General features: G+C 48.0%; 1 protein-coding gene across 1 annotated transcript in view; it reads left to right on the forward strand.

The window, feature by feature from the left end:
* The first annotated feature begins 10,710 nt into the window (after positions 1-10,710).
* The window catches only part of LOC122368423 (insulin-like growth factor-binding protein complex acid labile subunit), a 54,032-nt gene continuing 45,444 nt past the window's right edge, over positions 10,711-19,298 (forward strand). The window contains exon 1 of the mRNA XM_043342334.1: positions 10,711-11,043. The gene's annotated coding sequence lies outside the window, so the exon portion shown is untranslated. The remainder of the gene's footprint in view (positions 11,044-19,298) is intronic.

Below are 19,298 nucleotides of genomic sequence, written 5' to 3' on the forward strand. Positions count from 1 at the left end.
AAGACAAGAAGCCCCGGTCCAGCCGAGCCTGAGAAGGTGAGAAAAGAACGGCTCAGGCTAAACAGTTGGCAGCACTGGCAGCAGAACTGACCAGGCGCAGGCTACGATGAATGAGTCTAGTTCATCTCTTAAATGCCTATCGATTACAGCTCCTCTGAATAGCATTTGATAAATGAGCATGTAAGATGATTTTTGAGCAGTGGCGGCTAAATCAGGATTTTGCAGTTTTCTGATGTCATTAATTCATAACGAAAAATGACTAACTTAAAAGTTAGCTTTCTTTTACCAAATTGCAATCCATTGGTAATATCGAAGAACGATGGCTATTCCCTAATGAACATCAATAGTTCACAGATCGACATGACATAAAGTTTTTTTTCAGATGTAAGCAAATTATCTAAAATGACGCGTCAGCGCATCGCTCCGCCGATCTCCTGCCGATCGTTTACCATTGTCACATAACCACTTTCATTCCACCCATCACTGTCATCACGACCTGTGTCTGCTCATCTTTTCACCCTGCTTAGTGCTTACGCCCGTCCCTCGAGCTCCCTCTTGGGTTGCGCCTCACGCAGCCCGCACGCTTGCTATCCCCAATGGGGTTGGGAACTCGATTTTTGAAGAATGTATAGAAATGATCAGACTATTTTCGCAAAATTTATGGTGCATACAATTTCCTCATAAAGCCATTATGCTGAGAGAAATGGGGGAAGACAGATAGAAAACATATTTTTTAAAGTTCTTGAAAAAGACGCTCTTGATGCTGTTACGTCACATGTCACCTTCTGCGGTTGACAAATAATGGCGCATCTGGCGCACCACCGATTACATGTTATTTCTATATGTGAAAGTGGTTGTTTGTTTCACTCTGCCATTCGCGCTGTTTTTAGCTTTAAATTATGCTAAATCATTCACGGGTGAACGGTTTAGTGTCAAAAATTGATGCGTCTGCCGTGTACTGTTCCCATTTAACCCGCGCCCTGGTGGGGTCTGTTTATAACGCGACCTGGTGGGGGGGGGGGGCTATTTTTTGCCCCCCCCCCCTCGTATCTCCGAAACTACTGGACGGATCCGCAAAATTCAAACGGCGTTCGAAAGGCCTATCAAATTTGTCGAAGGAAACCAAATTTCATTGACCTCGGGGTCACCGATGACGTCACAGGTCAGGTCAAAGATGAAATGTTTCACCGTTCACGGGTCTTCTAGGCGGAATGCGCTATAACACCGAGGAAAACGCATTTTGTCGAGAATCAGCGGTAGGGCGTCAGTTGCCTAGTAGATATGTTGCTATTAGAGGTCACTGGCAATACCAGGTCAGGTCACAGGTCAGGTCACCAAGGGTCACAGGTCAGGTCACATGAGCCCAACTTTACTAAGGTTGTGTGATACATGTTTTATGGCCAATTTTTCATTTCCAACTCAATGGTGTTGGTTATAAGACTATCAGGTACGGCTTAGGTCACTTTCTGGTGAAGTTCAGGTCAAGGTCAGGTCAAGATCAGGCCAAAAAAGGTCAAATTTTAAAGTTGATAGTTTTGCATAAAATGGGTATTGATTCGATGCAGCTTGTCACGGGGAGTCTAATGGTGGTCTTTGTTTTGCGCTACGGGGTCTAGAATTGCTAAAAATTGAGTTTGAAAATTTGACGTCATCAATTTTGAACAGTTTTTTCGCTATAACTTCACCAAAAAAAGAGGTATCAATCTCAAGTATGGTATGTGGATTGAAGGCGGTAAGGACTATCACATATATTCCGGTTTTTGCGAAATTCAAAAAACTTTTTGGATTTTTCGATTATTATATTCAAAAAATCTATTTTTTGATTTTTGGGGGTCAAAATCAAAAAATTTCAAAAATCCGAGATGGCAGTTTTGTAGCCCTGTCCAATCTACAGCTTTTACGTCTTTATCATTTTTCTGTATTCGCAAAGCTATAGGCCTGACAGCTCTTCCCGCGAAACCCTTTTTTGGGTCGAAAACGGCAGAACATGACGTCACTCTGACGTCATTTCCGGCCAACCTATCATAGCCTTTGGAAAATTTTTTGGTCACAATGTGTAAATTTGATGTCCGGGAGGGTACTGAAAGTTTGGTGACGATCGGCGGAGCGGTTCTGGAGATATATCGAAATGTCTGGAGGGGGGCAAAAAATAGCCCCCCCACCAGGTCGCGGGTTAACATTGAGCGCGTGGTAAACATTTTGTGAACCTCGAATTTTCAAATGAAAAACATGATGAATCGGTAGATGCTGAAGGGCAAAAGCCTCTCCAATACGCATTTGGCCTAATTTACAATTAAAATTTTAACATTTCTCTAATCTTATTAATAATTGCTTTGTTCTTTTTCATAAAAATAAATTAAGGCGTTGAGAACCGAGGTAATTTCTATCTACCGTGCCTTAACTTACCAGCAACAGCAAGTGATTGCAAACTTTTCTGAGGAGGGGTCAACAAACCCGCTCTGGTTACCAGACCTGACCTGACCCGGCATTTTTTTTTTTTTGCTGAGATGTGCGCAATGAGCATTTAGGAAAAGTCACCAAATATGAGCTGAATGTCTCGCGGCGTTTGACAATTGTACAAGAAAATCCTGAAAGGCCTCCCCCGTCCGAAATAGGGTTAAAGGGACTATCCCACCTTTAACATGGGGTTTGAGTTGAGATAGCCAAGTTTGCGGCGAGGTTCAGAAACCACTATCTATCTAGGTTGCAACCCCCGCGGCCTCTTGGTGTTGAAGAAATTCGTTCCCTTCATTTGAAAATGGGCCTTGTACAAGGCCCTATCTTCAACATGGAGCGACCGTTATGTGTGACGTCACCTCGTTTAGTCATTCTGGTTTAAATGGGATTGTTCGTTGAAAAATCGCTTAAAACTTGGTCTGAACTTTGTTGTGGTGCCTACAGAGTAAAAAGAATCAGCTTTATGACAGTAATGTGGCCTGGGGAAGGAGGTAATTTTGGGCTGTGACGTCACATATTTGAAAGTTTGTGTTTGGAATATGGGAAGCCTAAGATGTTTAATGAAAAATAAATGCCAGAACCGTGTTCCTGGTCATCCAATCTATAAAGTCGGGCACAATTTAACTGGTTTTAACAACATTTTAGAAGGTGGGATAGTCCCTTTAATATGTATAAGAAGAGTTGCAGATGCTAAACATACCCAGATCTAAGACTGCAGCTCCCAGCGCCGCTGCAACGTTTTTAAAACAAACATACATACATATAACATACAAACATGTTTATTTGCATCTGTTTTGGATAATAGCAACTCATGGCGCCATCACCCCCGATAACTGTTAGGATTTGGGATATATTTTTATTTAGGCCATTAGTTTGGCTGTAATGCTTATTAATATTAGTTGGGCGGAGTTTGGTAGTTTTTTATTTAACTTGTGGTATGTATGTTGTGCTGATTGCGGGTTGTTCAAACCTTTCAAATGTAAGGACCTTATTGAACTCAACCCTACCCCTACACTACCCTACATACGACTGGACATTTTCCAAGCCCACAAGCATCACGACGCCGAGATGGAATGTAGCCGGGAAATCACCCTCTCCATCTGCTCTAGAGCTAATCGGTGTGGGGCGGCGTGTGGGGCGCCGCTTAGCCTATGGGGGTGCACTTCTAGTGGATGGGGGACGGGGGTGCACCAGCACCCCTTTCATGTGGAAAGTTACTTCCCTGATTACAGCTTCCCGTATTGCACCTAATCAGGGAACGGCCAGCAAACGAAGGAACTATTTCTGGATGACAGGCGAATAGCCGCTCACGCAAGGAGCGGAGCTCCGCCCCGTCCAAAGTGGCCAACAAAGCAGAGACAGAGGCAGCATCACATCTTCCATCAAATAACTGGTTTCTGGCTTGGAAGATGAGCTCCATCTTTGCATCTGAGTCGGTGCTGTCAGGTTTCAGCTGGTCTAATGGAGTGAGACGACTAGCCATCGTATCAGAGCTGCCTGGTCCTCGTAGCATTTGCACCGATTCTTCTCGATCGGACTCTGAATTCTGTCCCTCCTGCGTATTACTTGAGGCATTGCTATGTAGCTAAGTCTTTGGCACAGTTTCATTATCCATGCTTTGCAAACAGTGCCATAACAACGCAGTTAATTAATCACCAAGCTTCTTTGCAAGTTCCAATACAGTTGAATTGCACGCGATTTGAGTGCAAAAATCAAGAGAAGTGCCAACTTGTTCCCGTAAAATATTTTGAATATTGACCTAAAAAATGAGTAATTTCCAGATAAAATAACAGCGAAATCAGTTTTCGCTTGCCAATAAAACTCACAGATATTGAAGCTCCACTATTAAAGGAACATTCTAGTATATGTTATTCTTGATAAAATTTCTTAGCCACGCAATACCAGCCCAAAATAAGGAGACACTGAAAACACGACCAATCACTCCGATTTACCATAGGAAAATGCATAGAAAATATATGTCTCAACTGCGCCAAATATACAGACAGTTATATACCTACATGTGACGTCATGATTAGCCCGACCAATCAGAAGCAAGTTGTTTTCAGTCACAAATAATTAATTTCTGAGCTAACTAGGTATTCTTTTAACAAAATGATTTTAAATTAAATCATGAAAAATTCTCAGCTTTCTTATTTTACCAAAACATACAGAGTGTGGAGATAGGTCCCAACCCTATTACAGCCTTCCTTTCGCTTATCGTACCTTCGCCCTCGTATGTACGTCTCGCTCAGTTTTGTCCAGACCCAAACCAGGCGCGGCACTGCCGCCTGCTACCAACGCGAGCGATCCATTCCTCACCGTCTTTTACCGTAGCTACCGTCCGCAGACGTAAAGACCGCCCTACGTGCGAGACCCGACAGAAGCGGCGACCTAATTCGCGATAATACCCCATCGGCGATAAAGAGCGTCGAGCCGGCGCCGCGTATCGTCCAGGGGAGGTCTCTTTCAGCGACGCCGCTGCCAGATGTGTCTTCACGCTTGGCTATTCATTAGCCGAATGGGGAGATGGATGCTGTTCGCTACCCCATCGGTCCCCGGGCCGGTGGTGTGTATGCGTGAGCGCTAACTAGCACTGCTCTCGCCACACCAGCCGCCCGTGCTCTATCTGAACTTTATCTCCGGTACTCTTTCTCTTTGCCTCTCTCCCCTCCACGCCGTTCTTTCTCGTCTGTTTGCAGCAGGTAAACAACAGAGCCACGAAATGAGAAAAAGAAGGGGAGGCAAATAATTCACCCGTGTTCAGAGTACAATATACATGAGAGTTGGTGAGGTGGGGCGAAGACTATATCTCCAGCTCGCCATTCGTATACGACTAAGTGCTACATGTCAACAACAGGCTAGAACCCCATTTGCTATCCAGAGCGACCGGATAACCAGCGCCACATGACTGTCCACGCCCGTGCGCCTCACGTGTTCTGTCTATATTTGTGATTGTCATGATACAGTGAGTGGATGTCGAAACACATGTTTGTCAAAGGTGGGTGGTAACCGACGGGCACGCAATGCAGTCTAAATGGGCTCAGATGAATGGGTTCATATAGGTCACGATATCACCAGTTTGCTTGCTGAATACCCGCACTGGTCAAAGATGAAGATTGTGTTAATTTCAAAACGCCTTCAAAATCTGCTAGTTTTTTCTAAAACCAACCCCAAGAAGCAGCCACGTATTCCCAATCGATCATGACAGAAAAAGATCCAGCCGCCGCATCTCCCCTCCAGTATTTCCTTTGGCTCCTGTCGGGCCGACACAGCGGCACGTGCAAGTCGACACCGTCGCTCCTCCGGTGCGCCGTCACCGTGGTGACGCCCGGTGACGGGTGACGTCACTGGGCGTCATCCGTCAGCGGGCGGCACGACCGCGGTCTGTTTGTGCCGGCTCCGGTTTCACGGCTTCCTTCCGGCCGCGCCGCCTGGCGGCGACCTCCGAAACTGTGAGTGACCTCGGCTGTCACAGCGGCGACTGAGGTGTGCCACGTGTGTCTTGGCTCCCAGCGCGCGGGCTTTGGGAGTCCGTATTTTTTGGTGAGGATTCCTGGAATGCGTCAGGCATGGGGTGTCGTGTTACCACGGTGTGAGTGTTATGTTGATGGTTCTTTCGCGAGTTTGTCGCCTCAAGAAATCATTAGCACTTAGCACGGGGCATTTCTCGGAGACATTTATCATCTAATTGCCAAATAAATGTATTTACACATGACATCATATCTACCGTCCATTTATTTTTATGACGGCACTTATCGTTCGCAAACGCTTCATATATCATTTTACTCTCCTCGGTAGCCAAGTGCAGGAAGAACTCCACACGGGACAGATAAAATCAGCATTGCCCATCCTCCTATAATCACAATGCACTCAGTGCATTGTGATCATGATACAGTGACGCTAACTTCCTCTGCACAGGAAGTTAGGGTAATTCGCCGGATACAGTGCGGGCCTGCATCCTGCAAAACAGAGCCCACTGTGCCCTCGACCCGCCCCTCTATCATGACGGCTATCAGAGACCACCCCATCCCGGCCCGACCCAGCCTGCCGGCAGGGCAGGCGGGGCTGAGCCCGCCAGAGCAAAACTGAATTATTGAATACCATGAAATACGAACTAGGGGATATTCACTGCGAGAGAGAGAGAGAGCCGAATCCCATCTAGATTTCTTGGATAGTAAAAAATACTGTGATAAAACTCTGAAAACAACATAACAAATTCAGCGAAACGACCAAGAATGACACCGTTATTGCATCCTACCAGATTAAACATTTCCCGTTTCGCTTCTTTTCATATGGCTTTTGCTCGAGTTCTCACTTTCCCCGCTCGCTATTTCAACAATCTGGTCATTTTGTGCCGGATCTAGTGGAGGCGAAACAGACAGGATCGCAGTAACGAGCTCATTGTTCCATATCACCGAGATGCTTTGTCGCCATCTAGAGTCTGGTTCAAAGGCGATGTGCCGCCACCGCTTGAGAGTCATGTGAAGGGACAGTGGCCAGTGGGATATGCTTTGGGAAACAAAGCTGCAAATTGAACGCGTCGAGAAGCCGTTTGTGGCAACTCGCGTTCTGGACTTTGTTGGATAGAAGTTCTGGTGGTTTCAATAAACTTTTCAGACAGATATTTCGCCCTTATAGAATAGAAGAAGAAGATAAAGAATAGATTACAGATATTGATATAGAAGAAGCCACAATGGCGAAATATCAGTCTCTTTATATATATTTTGTTTTTTCGTCATTTTTCCATTAAGTATGAGCAAAGGCTATTTCATCATCACTACAACTATAATACTAACAATGCTCATCACAGCCATCAACCATATATGTTCTCAAAACTTTTCAGACAGGTAGAAAAATGTGCATGTTTTTAACCCGCGCCGGGCCAGGGGGTGTTTGAACACTCCCCCTGCGGTTTTTCGTAGATATCTCCAAAACGGCAGCGCGCCGCGCGGAGCGCCGCCGTTTTTGGCACACCTGTTCGTGCATCTTTTCCGCACATGTTGTGAAAATTTCAGACCCAGGTCGCCTAAGGTTAGGTCACCAGGTCACGCCAAGTGACCTCACCTCAGAAAAATAAGAATGCTCGTCATAGCTACACCGACTGAACGATTGCCTTGAAACTATCAGAGATTAATGAGAGTAACATTATCTATAAAATGTATATCTCGGAATTCTGATATCGGTGACCTAAGGTCAGGTCAATTTTGCGGCCTCTCCATTATAAGTCAACAGGAGAAAATTGAAAAGCGTCTGTTTTGCACGAACGCTATTCTAGACGCACTCAAACATCGAGATGTAGGTAAAATTGACACACTGAACCGGAAAATGGCAACTGTGACCCCTCGTTATGTCCCCGAGGTTAATATCACTCATTTCAGGGTTGAAGGTTATAAACCGGAAAGTTTATTGCTGAAAACACTAGGATAACCAGACATCGATTCACATCAATCAGTATGTACATTGTACATGTAAGCTTATGCAAAGATACACGGACCACCATGCATCACGGACTATTCGTGAGTTCCAGGTAGCTCTCCATTGATTGAATGGGCAGACGTTAACAGCGGTGCAGCCATAGCTCACCAGCTCCTTATAGGGCGCCCCAGGGAGGCCCTCCCGTGAGAAGGGGCTGTGCTGGTTTCAAAGGATCCTGAGGCAGTCAGTAAATCGAGGCGTTTATCCATTGCTTGGAATCATCTGGAAAATGAAAACAGATTAACTGAGCGAACGCTTCATCGTGGAGCTCAACAGCACATATTTCAACAGGGGTACTACACTACGTACACTACGCCTCCCTATACACGCCGAGACTTAATTACCCTGTGACGTTACGGTCAATATTCACATTCATATTTATTTAAGATTATGATAAATGCCTTCGCTCATGAGTCCCCAAGGACGGAAACATCATTTGTCTTGCGTATGTGTTGTATCTATGAGATGGCGGAAGCTGCCACGTAAATTTGATGAGAAATGCCACTTTTGATTAGTGTCGTTTGTCATTTCCGTCGAAAATATTATCTCCAGTTCCATCCGACTAAGCTTTGAAGGTAGTGTGCCAGCTTTCCTGGACCGTATGGAGTTAATGGCCCAGATAAGGAGAACCGGATTTTTAGAACTTATCCATACCTTCAAAACTCATGGAAACGTCTTAAATTCTTCAAATTTTGAGTACCCCAGTGCGAAATTCGCCCCGACGGGTTGTCGGTCGTACCCCAACCACATTTCACACCACCATGAACAATAAATGCACACACTGAAATCGCTATTACCGATATGCTCATCCAATCAAGTTTCGATAAACCCGTTCATCATCATCTCCTGCGGTTTCGAACACGCCTGTTAGGTGGTGCGGTAGACCGCGCCCAAAGCCAGGGCCCCGGTAACGTGAGGTAGCCGAGTCGGGGAAGCGTGCGCTGACCCAAGCCGGGGCCGCGCGTCCTCCCGGTGTCATGTGATAGCCCGGGGCTGCCCGCGGGGATGCGGTAGACCGCGCCCAAAGCTGCGGCCCCGGCTTGGGTCAGCGCACGCTGCCCCGACTCGGCTACCTCACGTTACCTGGCTTTGGGCGCGGCTCCTGCTCATACTTTGTGGTGCGGTGGTGGTGCGTCGGGCCGCGCGCTCTGACTTCGGCCAAGAAAAATGCGTCAGCTGATCATTGTCATTTCTGCCACTTGCGTGTGGTGAAATGGGGTCATAACTTAAGAGACGGCTTTTTCATATCAATTATTTTACATAAAATCATATCTCAAACCATAAATAATGTTCGACAACCAAATAAAAGAAACAATACCAATACAGGCTTACAGTTTAAATTCGACATTGTGTTATCTACGATTAGACAGCTGATAACTCATTCCCGTACGTCGTAACTCTATAATGACCTTTGCTTATTGTCACATGTGCGCCGCATTCGCGATTGTTGCCGACGCCTGTTTGCAGGTGAGCCCACTACAGTTGTTATACATATCGAAAACCGATAAACTTTTAGGCGAAAAAGGCACTATTCCAGGCCCATTTTTGATTTTTTTTTGCGATATTAGGTAAAAACAGAAGCTTCTTATCCTAGGAAAAATAAAATGGGAAATCTTTCAAAGGTGGCACACTACCTTTGAGCTGCTTCGCGACGGGATGGTATATTTCTGTGCGAAACCCACCCTTCCAACACCCTCTAATCTTGACCCCAGCGCTCCCCACTCTACGGCCCATCGAACACCATTAGCCATCGAAATCCGACCAGAAGCAAGCAGCGATCACCAACACTGGGGAGCCAGGGATGCGGAGCCGTGGAAATTTCAGACGGCTCCGGCTCCGGCTCCGGCTCCGGAGAAAAAAATCGGCTCCGGCTCCGGCTCCGGCTCCGAGTGAAATGTTATGGTGGCTCCGGCTCCGGCTCCGGCTCCGAGTAAAATGATCCGGCTCCGGCGGCTCCGGCTCCGACTCAGTACATCCCCTATGCAATCAATTAAATACGAGTGGAAGAAAAATTGGATTGGTTATGCCCGTTACTCTTTGCCATGACCGGCTCATCGCGTCCCCGCGCAAACGCACCTCGGAGAGAACTGGCAGAACAAAGGACTAGGAAGCGATGGCATTGGAAACGCAGTCGCCGAGAATCGGAGTTCACTGAACCATCGTAAGCTGACACCCGTCTCGGCTGCATTGGGGGTGGGGGTGGGGGTGGGGTGGGGTGGGAAGAGACGGTGCTGGGAGTCGCAGTCCACTGCACTGGCTTGAAAACAATGGCCGTCACCTGATGACCGGTCCTCATGTTCTGGGGATGCAGTAGACGTGGGGGGGGGGGGGGAGGAGCAGACAGGAAGTTGATTGCGTACTGTGGGATACTGGGGATATTCGGCTTTTTTCATTCACTTGATGGCCCATGACGTAAGTACCATATGTTTTACTGCCTTGTACTGTCAAACCGAACTAAGTCAATTATTTTTTTTCCTCTTCAAAAAATAAAAAGGAGCCGGAGTCGCCCCCTTTTTTGGCGGCTCCGGCTCCGGCTCCGGCTCCGGGCTATATTGTTTCACGGCTCCGGCTCTGGCTCCGGCTCCGGGCAAAATATGCCGGCTCCGGCGGCTCCGGCTCCGACTCCGGCTCCGGCTCCGCATCCCTGCTGGGGACGGCTCCCTGTTCGTAATTTCACCCACGGTCCCAGCTCTCCCAGCGGCAACCCTTCCCTCGACATCTCCCCAGTCCCCTTCCACCCCCGTCACTCGCTCCGTCGGACACCAGGGCAGCGCAGACATACCCTCCCGCGGAGTCACCTCTCCGTCGCGCGCGCAGCCATCTCCGCCGCCGCCGACGCGACGACCGATCCCGGCCGGCCGCTCAGTCTCCGAGTGGCTCCGGCGAGGGTAGGGTGTGCGACGCTCCGCGCGCGGTGAGACCGAGCGCCGGCTGAACGGACGGAGAGCGCTGACTGTTGTTTGTTCGCACCGACTCCGCAGCGCACAATGGACGCCGATTTTATTTGCGCGCTCCGGAATGCGTGTGCGTGAATCGGCGGGCGACGGAGAGCTGAGATAGTACGGGATCGACGGAGGACGAGCGTCAAAGAGGAGCGGGATCAGCTGAAAGGTCAGTCTGCCCGGGAGGCAGGACGGGGCCGCCGAGTGACCGATCGGTACCCCGTTGTTGTGCTGATCACAGAGTTTCAGGGGGCCGCGGCCGAACCGGGGCGGCTCACTTCTCTCTCGGCTGGAGGTGCGATTTGTTATCGTCTCCGAAATTGCGCTTACGTCGCGGTATTTGTCATGGCACGGTGTGTGTTTGATCTGCTCTGGCTGGAAAAACGCACTTTGCATGTGACAACATGAGGCGCTGGCAAGTGTTCTAACAGAAGACGAACTTGTGCTCTGCTGGAAATTTATCAAAGAACGTCAGGAGATGGCGCTCTATCCCACCATGCAGTCTCCTCGTCACTCGCATTGAAATATCACCGTCGTTGCATCGCCGATGACTTTAATATGTCAGCAGCGCATAACTGAATTATAGCCTTCTCTCTAACCACCTCATAAACTCCAAGACACTTTACCGCACGCAAATAGCCCGGTGTTTTGCCGGGCCCTGCGGATAAGACCAGAGCACGCCTGATTATAGCCCCTGGCCGTGCTTATCCATCATTGGCGTAGTTGACCGGTGAACACGAAACCAACACGCGAGAGGAACTAGTCCACGCCTTGGGTAAGATTTCAACTGGCGCTGAATCTGAGCCCGGCATCGTTTCCTCATCAAGATCAGACGTCCGTCGGGTCCTCTCCTTCTCTCTCTGGGGTGTCCTTTAGGTGCGGATTTTAGCGGCGCCCACTGCGGGTTCCATTCGTCGTCGGGGGAGGGGAAAGGGGACTCCATTCAGTCGCCTTTGAGGCCGACTGGGTCTTTGACGAGGTAACAAGTCCTCGCTCCGACATCTGCCGGCGGGTGGAATGGAAAGACGGGAGGTCCGCTCACACCTGCGTGGGGGACCGATTGGCAATCATCGCACCCGCACTGGGGCGTGAGGGTCTAAAGAGTGGGACGGGGAGGCTGAAAGAGGAGATTTTCCTGTAAATTTTTATCATTTTATAAGTGACTCGTTTTTATGTATTTTTGGTCCGAAATAAGACGATTAAAAATGAGATTCTTACCTCCATAAATCATTTGAATTTGTCATACACGCATTTGCTCATTCATGTAGTGTCAGTATGTGCCGAGTGAGTTACATGTAATACGTTAGCTGTTTTTAGTTAAGTGGGACTTTAAAGTCATTTTATCTTTGTTTTTAGTTGTCAACAATTTAACTACCCTATATATCATGCGAGATCAGTGCCGGACTATCACATCACAATCAGTCATCAGTTCTGTTTGCATAATGTCTTCGCTGAGGCGTCGTTTGTCACTTTTGTGGCGGCATGAACAGAACGTTTCGCTTGAGGTGGCTTCGTCGTCTATGCATATAAAGCAGACGCTTCACTATGGTACTTATGTAAGTTGTAGGATTGCCTCAGTGCGTAATGTCTATGGTTTTTAGGGTTCGTATGGCTGTCTGGTGCCCATCCAACATACCGCACAGGTCACGTCTCGTCAGTTCAAACTCTTTTCCATTTTGTCTAAGCTTTTTTAGCTTTTCCGCCTGTCCCTGGCGATCTTGGTTCCTGAGATTTTCTTCAAATTATTATGTGCCGGACTCCAGACTTTTGGATTACAGAGAAGCTGACAGAATCTGTTAGCAAGCTGTCAGCACACGGGATAATTCTGACCGATGTCGGTTTTATGGTGGCTCATATTCTACGGAACACAATGATTTTGGTTAACAAATAAATAGCTTGGTCTCAATACCGAAGAAAGTCGAAATAAATTTGCCAATAGATCTAGGGAATACTTATTTATTTTGTACCCGATGAGTCATCAAATGAATTTCCAGGGTCATGCTTCGTCGGTTATTTGTTAAATTATTTTGGTTTTGAAACAGCACATAGAAGGTTGAATTCAGTTTCAGGTGCTCAGTTGCCGTGTACGGGAGGGTGTCCAGTGAAAGGATCGTTCCGCAGTGTCAGTAATTAAGTTTTAAGCCCGGCTTGAAGTACCGGGCAGTAACCGCCGACAGAAAACGACCATTGAGAAAATTGACGGGTGAAACGGTGTTCCCGTTAGTTGCTCGGTTAGGTCATGTTATGACACCCAGGCGTCTGCCTTAATTGGATTTATGTTATGTTCCACACGTGAGGAGGAATGTATAAACCCCAGGGGTGCGGACGTGTACGAGAGCTCAGGTGTCATGCTGAGGAAGCCGTCTATGTTATGTTAGAAATGGGACTCAGGAGTGATCTTCAGTGAAGCTACACAACATGCTTTATTTACGCCATACTTATGGCTGTTTTATGTGTTATAAATATTAGGGTTTGTTGCACATAATGTTGAATCATGCGCTATTCAATCGGTATGTGGCTGCCACAATAAACTTGCACCCAAAACAGACATTCTGGTCATGCACTTTGGATTTATTTATGAAACCGCATATGCTTCATGCCTTACACGCAACATTATCCTTTGGGAATATAGATAAGGAAAACCATTAGACCTAGGGAGGCTCACGTCTAAATGAGACAATATGTCTAGTACTTGGATATAGGACATTTTCGGACAATGACGTTCCACGGGAGATTGCTTATCCACCACCAAGTATCCACCCCTGCACCTATAGCCGTATCGCTAGCTTCCTCGCTGATGCGACCCCACCCTTGACCTCGCAGGCTCCACCGGACCGCTCGCAGTGAAGCGAAGGTCCGGGCGACGGTGCCGAGGCGAGATCGTGTCACCTCTGACCTACCGTGTTAGCTGCTGATCGATGTTGACAGAGGAGGATGGTTGTGGCGAGCCGCTAATTTTCGCCACGTTTGCGCTCATTTGGAGCTTCTCCTCAGTTGAATAGCCTCAGGCAGGTAGCTAGATGAGCTCGACTTTGGCGCTGGTTTGGCCCTATATCCAGAGGAAGCTCTTGAAGCCGCTGTTTTGTAGAGTGATGCGTGCACAGCTATGACTGTCGTCACGAATCACGTGTGTGATAGTGGGCCATAAGCAGCTACTCACAAATCAAAGAACACTCACCGAGACACCTCACGTTATGACAGCTTGGTTCGTAATGAGCCTATCGACACGATTGATGAGACCTGTCGGGTCGACTGCGAACGCAGCCTCCAAGTGCCAAACAAATAAATCCTATCATTTCTCCGGAGATGGCAGACGCGGCTCGCTGAAAAGAGGCGATCTGGAGCGCAGTTTTGAGATGCCGAGAGACACCAAAGTAGGTACACGTAATTTGTTTTGAAATGGTGTTGCAATTTACCGGCAAGCTTACCCTTGACATGTAGGTGATCTTTACAAGTTTTAAAGGTGACATTTTTACAATCCAGCACGCTTTACAAGCTGTTCCGATGCTGTAAGCTAACCTTGAACTGTTGAAGACCAAACATAAAAGTTGAGCAGTGCGAGAGACTGACAACCATCCTGATGTTGCATGTAAACAAGTTGTTAGGCTCCGCTCCTTGTGCTTCAAAACACACAAAGCTAGAGGCGGTCTGAGGTGCTCTTCCTCGGTTTTGTGAAACGTTATACCACGTCTGTCACGGACTGAACATTCGTTCAGATGCGATGGGCACAGATAAATCATAATTAGAGCACGTCTATATCGTTGACATCAGCAGGTCGTGGATGTGAGTTTTCTCACACTGGGAACGTTCCTCCAAGCCCTGATCCTGGAGTTCGCGTCATGATCGCTCTCTCACGTGTGTCGCACATTGATACGAGGAAAGGGGGAACCGGCCATTGTGGGATGTCCGTGTCTGGCACCCGTGCTCGAGTCTCAACTTCATTGGCGAAAGCTGGCGAACTTGCATATACAAGCGTGCTTGTATCTTTGAATTGTAGCTATTGCTCCGACTTCAAATAAAACGGTCAGATGAAGTAGTACTTCAAGGTACTTCGGAAGTTTGCATTTCTTCAATATGCTTCAGCCAAATTTCATGTGTTTATCTGTTATTGTTTTGATTATTGTATTTTATTGTATGTTATTTTTTCTCTCTGCATTTTCCCGCAGTCTCCGGCCAATTGTGTTGATGCCGCGGATTAACTGACCGCCGTATTACGCTCGCCCCACCCTCCCAGCTAGGAGCTGCTCGGACGCGCGTATTGACCAGGTCCGACGGAGCCGGAGGATTATTGCAGGATCACCGGGCGTTTCTGATCCAATTGCCGTGCCGACCAGAAGATAGGGTGGGCGTTAATACCCTTCCGGACCGGGCCAGCCAGGTGCCGGACCCGGAGTCTGGGCCTGGTGGGGTGGGGTGGTCCCAGGCGTCTGGTGTGCAGAAGACAGTGATCGAAAAGGGGATTTTCTATTATCTATGATCCCCTTGTGGCTCGTCATACGTAAGCAGTTTAGTAGGCATGATTGGTAATGTCATCAGAATCTCAATCATTATGCTATTTCATGGATCCTGACCGTATAGAATTCAGGGAGCAAAATAGACTTGCTTGATCCATGAGTTCATGAAGACGTCAGTCATGTGTCTCCAACGCATAAAAATACCGAGACGATCTGTCATATAGCAGCTGTCAACACCTACTGGCAGCTACTTGTCATTGGCTGTCAAAATGATGACCGATATCTTGGCGAGTCATAGCTGCCACTAAAATTGTCCTCCGCCGTCTATTGGCGTGTCAGGGCAGTGTTAGCGCGGTCAAAACTGGGTGGGTCTGATAGATTTAACAGAAGCCCCGAGAGGAGACCAATTTGCTGTCCATCTGACCAATTTACACGATAATAACCCGCCGCTGCAGTCCACAATCTCGGTAGACCTCATTGACGACTGTTTATATTCCTCTGGGGACGTGAACAGCCCAGAAACTGGTGCCTGTATTAAATGAAACGTTATAAGATTATCCTGCATTTTGTGGCATTAATAAAGATCCTGTTCATCAAGATATGTAGACTGCTACGGCTTATGATGCGGCTTATTAATTTGAATTCACCACATTATGATAACGCTCCAGTGAACGCGTTTTGTGTTGGGAATCTAGAAACTGGTTCCAGTGGTTGTGCTGGTGCCCATATGGTATACACACCTCATTATAAAAAATACAGCATAAGATAATGCATTTTTTATTAATTTTGGTAAATAAACGTGTTGAAAATCCAATTAAAGGCACGTTTTCTGCTCAATAGCATCCCATGTCACATCCTCCCGGACATAGAATATGTCGCAGCAGCGGCCCATGGCGCCGATAGGCGCATCGTATGATTCCCGGTGGAAATCACGGACACCCGCCTCAGTGGGCCTGGGCTCCTATATTTCATCTCCTCGGGGTGGGTAGCAGGTCACACCCCAATGGTGCTGTCGGGAGCGAAACCAGTGACACCAGGCAGTGACACGACACCACACCGACCAGCAGACTTGCCAATGAGACTGAGAAAGCTATAAGCCAGCATGGACTATTTTTTTTCAAGTTGTCTTCAAAAAGTTAAAGGATCACTACATAGTAGCCATTTTCACGACGGCCATCTGGTACACATTTGGTGCACATCTGGTACAGATTAGGTGCAGATTTGGTCAAATCAAGTTCAGTGTGTCTCTTAGCAGCTATCAGCTAGGGTTGCACTAATTGCTTATATGCCTGCTTTGTCATATTATCAGAGAGCATCATCGATTAAAACACTGAAATAAATTCAAAAAATGAAGATATTTGCTGTAAAAGAAATAAGGTGCAGATTTGGTCAAATCAGGTGCATTCGCCGAATATCCCGTCGTGAAAACGGCTAGTAAGAAAGAGCGCGAAGTGCCGTTTCGGAAAGTTCAAATTGCTCTTAATTTTTCAGATGCGTGCCTGGAATAGCGATACGTCACTTCTACGTGTCAGCTCCTCGTATTCAACTCGTTTCACCTCCCCTCTCCGAGGCGTTGGGACTAATGTAGACAATATAACTGGCTAAATGGTGCGTGCACAAAAACGGCATCCAACGCTCGTTGCCCTGTTGTGAACTGGAGCCATAAATTGTGTCGAGTGTCCCTCACAGCCAAGCCAAAATAGATTGTTCTTTCAGCCGCGTTTGGTGGTTCTTTTTGGGCTTGACTGAAAATCAGCCTGGCTTTGCCGAGAAATAATGGTCAATGAATAACGGTGGCGTTAGAGTCGTTCCATATGATGCAAAGCTGCTGCGTTTCTTATCTGGGGCAAAAGCACCCGATACTGTTTTTGCTCCTAGCGTGTAAAAAGTATCAAATATCGATTTAGTTTCTCTTCAGGTGATCATTAAATGAATTTTGGATAAATATTCGCATTATGATCCACAGATCATCTTATGATCTATTTGGTATTTTTCATCTTTTGTCGGTTTCTCGCATATGAAAAATATACTTTACATCAAAAGTTATTTTCATCAGCGAAACTCAGTGACAAATGAAAAAAACCTCTTTTGAATCGCAACCATTTTATCAAGCACTGGCAGTCAGGAACGCTTCTTCAGCTTCACACATCAGCGTTCAGCTCGTCAGCGTTCAGCGTTCAGCTAGCCACCAAACAAAGATGTTATGTGCGCTTTGGCCTCCCTGTCGTCCCTCAAAGCCGCCCCACCACCACCACCATCGCCACCGCCGCCGCTTTTCACTGGAGCTGTGCGCGCGCGGCCATTTCGCTGGCGGCGTTCCCACGAGCTGAGAACAGTGGCAGTTCACACGCCCTCCGACCGCCGCTCGCCAGCACCGGCGTCACCTCGCCAGCCGTCACCGATCCGTCACCGGCCGTCACCGATCCGTCACCGGCCGTCACAGACGCGCGCGTGACGTCACATCGTGACGGGCTGACGGACCGGACAGAGGTGCGCTCTCTCCCCGAGCTCGGAGCCCGCTGTCCAAATATTGGTCCGGGGTTCAGCCGGTGGGCCGATGGGGCACAATGTATTATTGATTAGCCGGGTGTCGGACGATCCGGTGGCGGGCCGACGCTGCAGCCACCGGGAGCGTCCCAATCGGCAGCGAGGCGTGAGCGTCGAACCGACGATCGATTTCGAATCGTCCGCGACGAGGACGCCGTGGCGTGACAAACGAGACGCAGCGCGACAAATGAGACGCTCATGAAGGTAGTGGTCACGACCGCAAACCGTATAGCGGTCCGGAGACGGGCTGGGGGCTGGGGAAGTGGGAGGATGGCCTCGCAGCGGTGTTACTTCTGGCGCTGCGGGTGGGCAGCGGTGGGATAGCTGTGGGACAAGGAGAGGAGGAAGGGGGAGAGAGAGAGAGAGAGAGAGAGAGAGAGAGAGAGAGAGAGAGGGAGAGAGAGAGAGAGAGAGAGAGAGAGAGAGAGAGAGAGAGAGAGAGAGAGAGAGAGAGAGAGAGAGAGAGAGAGAGAGAGAGAGAGAGAGAGAGAGAGAGAGAGAGAAGAGAGAGAAGAGAGAAGAATGAAAGGAGAAAGATAGGGAGAGGGAGAGAGAGAGTGGAGAAGGATGAGAGAGAGAGAGAGAGAGAGAGAGAGAGAGAGAGAGAGAGAGAGAGAGAGAGGGAGAGAGAGAGAGAGGGGGGAAGGGTGAGGGGAGAAATAGGTGGAAGACGTTTGGTCGAGCAGAATTCGCGGAAAACAGTCGCGTTTTGGTCCGCGATCGCGAGCCGCGACTGTCAGGACAAATGGCCATAGTATGTTCGATTATCAAGCGAAAAGTTAGCCAGAGTCCTTGGACCATCTACCTCTAGGCTCTTTCCGTTGCTGTCATGGCAGTCTCTACTGTCCAATGTCCATTATCCATGGATTGTGTCCCGAGGGTGGATATAGGCAATGGCCAGCGGCGTGTTACTCGTTTATCGTCCACTCTTGGGACACTATGTATATCTGACAGTGTCTTGTGCTGGTAAATAATGACGCTAGAATACATTAACCCTCGCCCATGTAGGGGGGGGGGGGGGTTGGTGCAACCCCCCCCCCTGAGGCTTTTCGGAAATAGTGCGTAAATTTTGGGTACCTGATGGGGCAAACCTTGCGCATCTTTTGATAAAAAAAAATTTGACTGGGTCATGTCAGGTCACGGAGTTATGACGTCACAAAGGGAACAGCCTCCGGCCGGATTTTCACAAACTGAGTGCCAACGCCCGAGGTTTCCTGCCGGTGGTACGAACATCGGTTGATGGATCGTGATGAAACTTCCCATGCATGTTGGGGCAAGTATTGGCTATCATATGGTATAAGAAACTTGACCGGGTCAGGTCAGGTCACGGAGCTATGACGTCACAAGAGGAACAGCGTCCGGTACTATTTTTGAAAAGCGCCCGAACCACTATTTTGCTAATTTTTGTCACCTCAATGGGAAT

This window comes from Amphibalanus amphitrite, unplaced genomic scaffold (genome assembly GCF_019059575.1).
Source record: "Amphibalanus amphitrite isolate SeventyFive unplaced genomic scaffold, NRLGWU_Aamphi_draft 000946F_arrow, whole genome shotgun sequence".
Classification (NCBI taxonomy): Eukaryota; Metazoa; Arthropoda; class Thecostraca; order Balanomorpha; family Balanidae; genus Amphibalanus; species Amphibalanus amphitrite.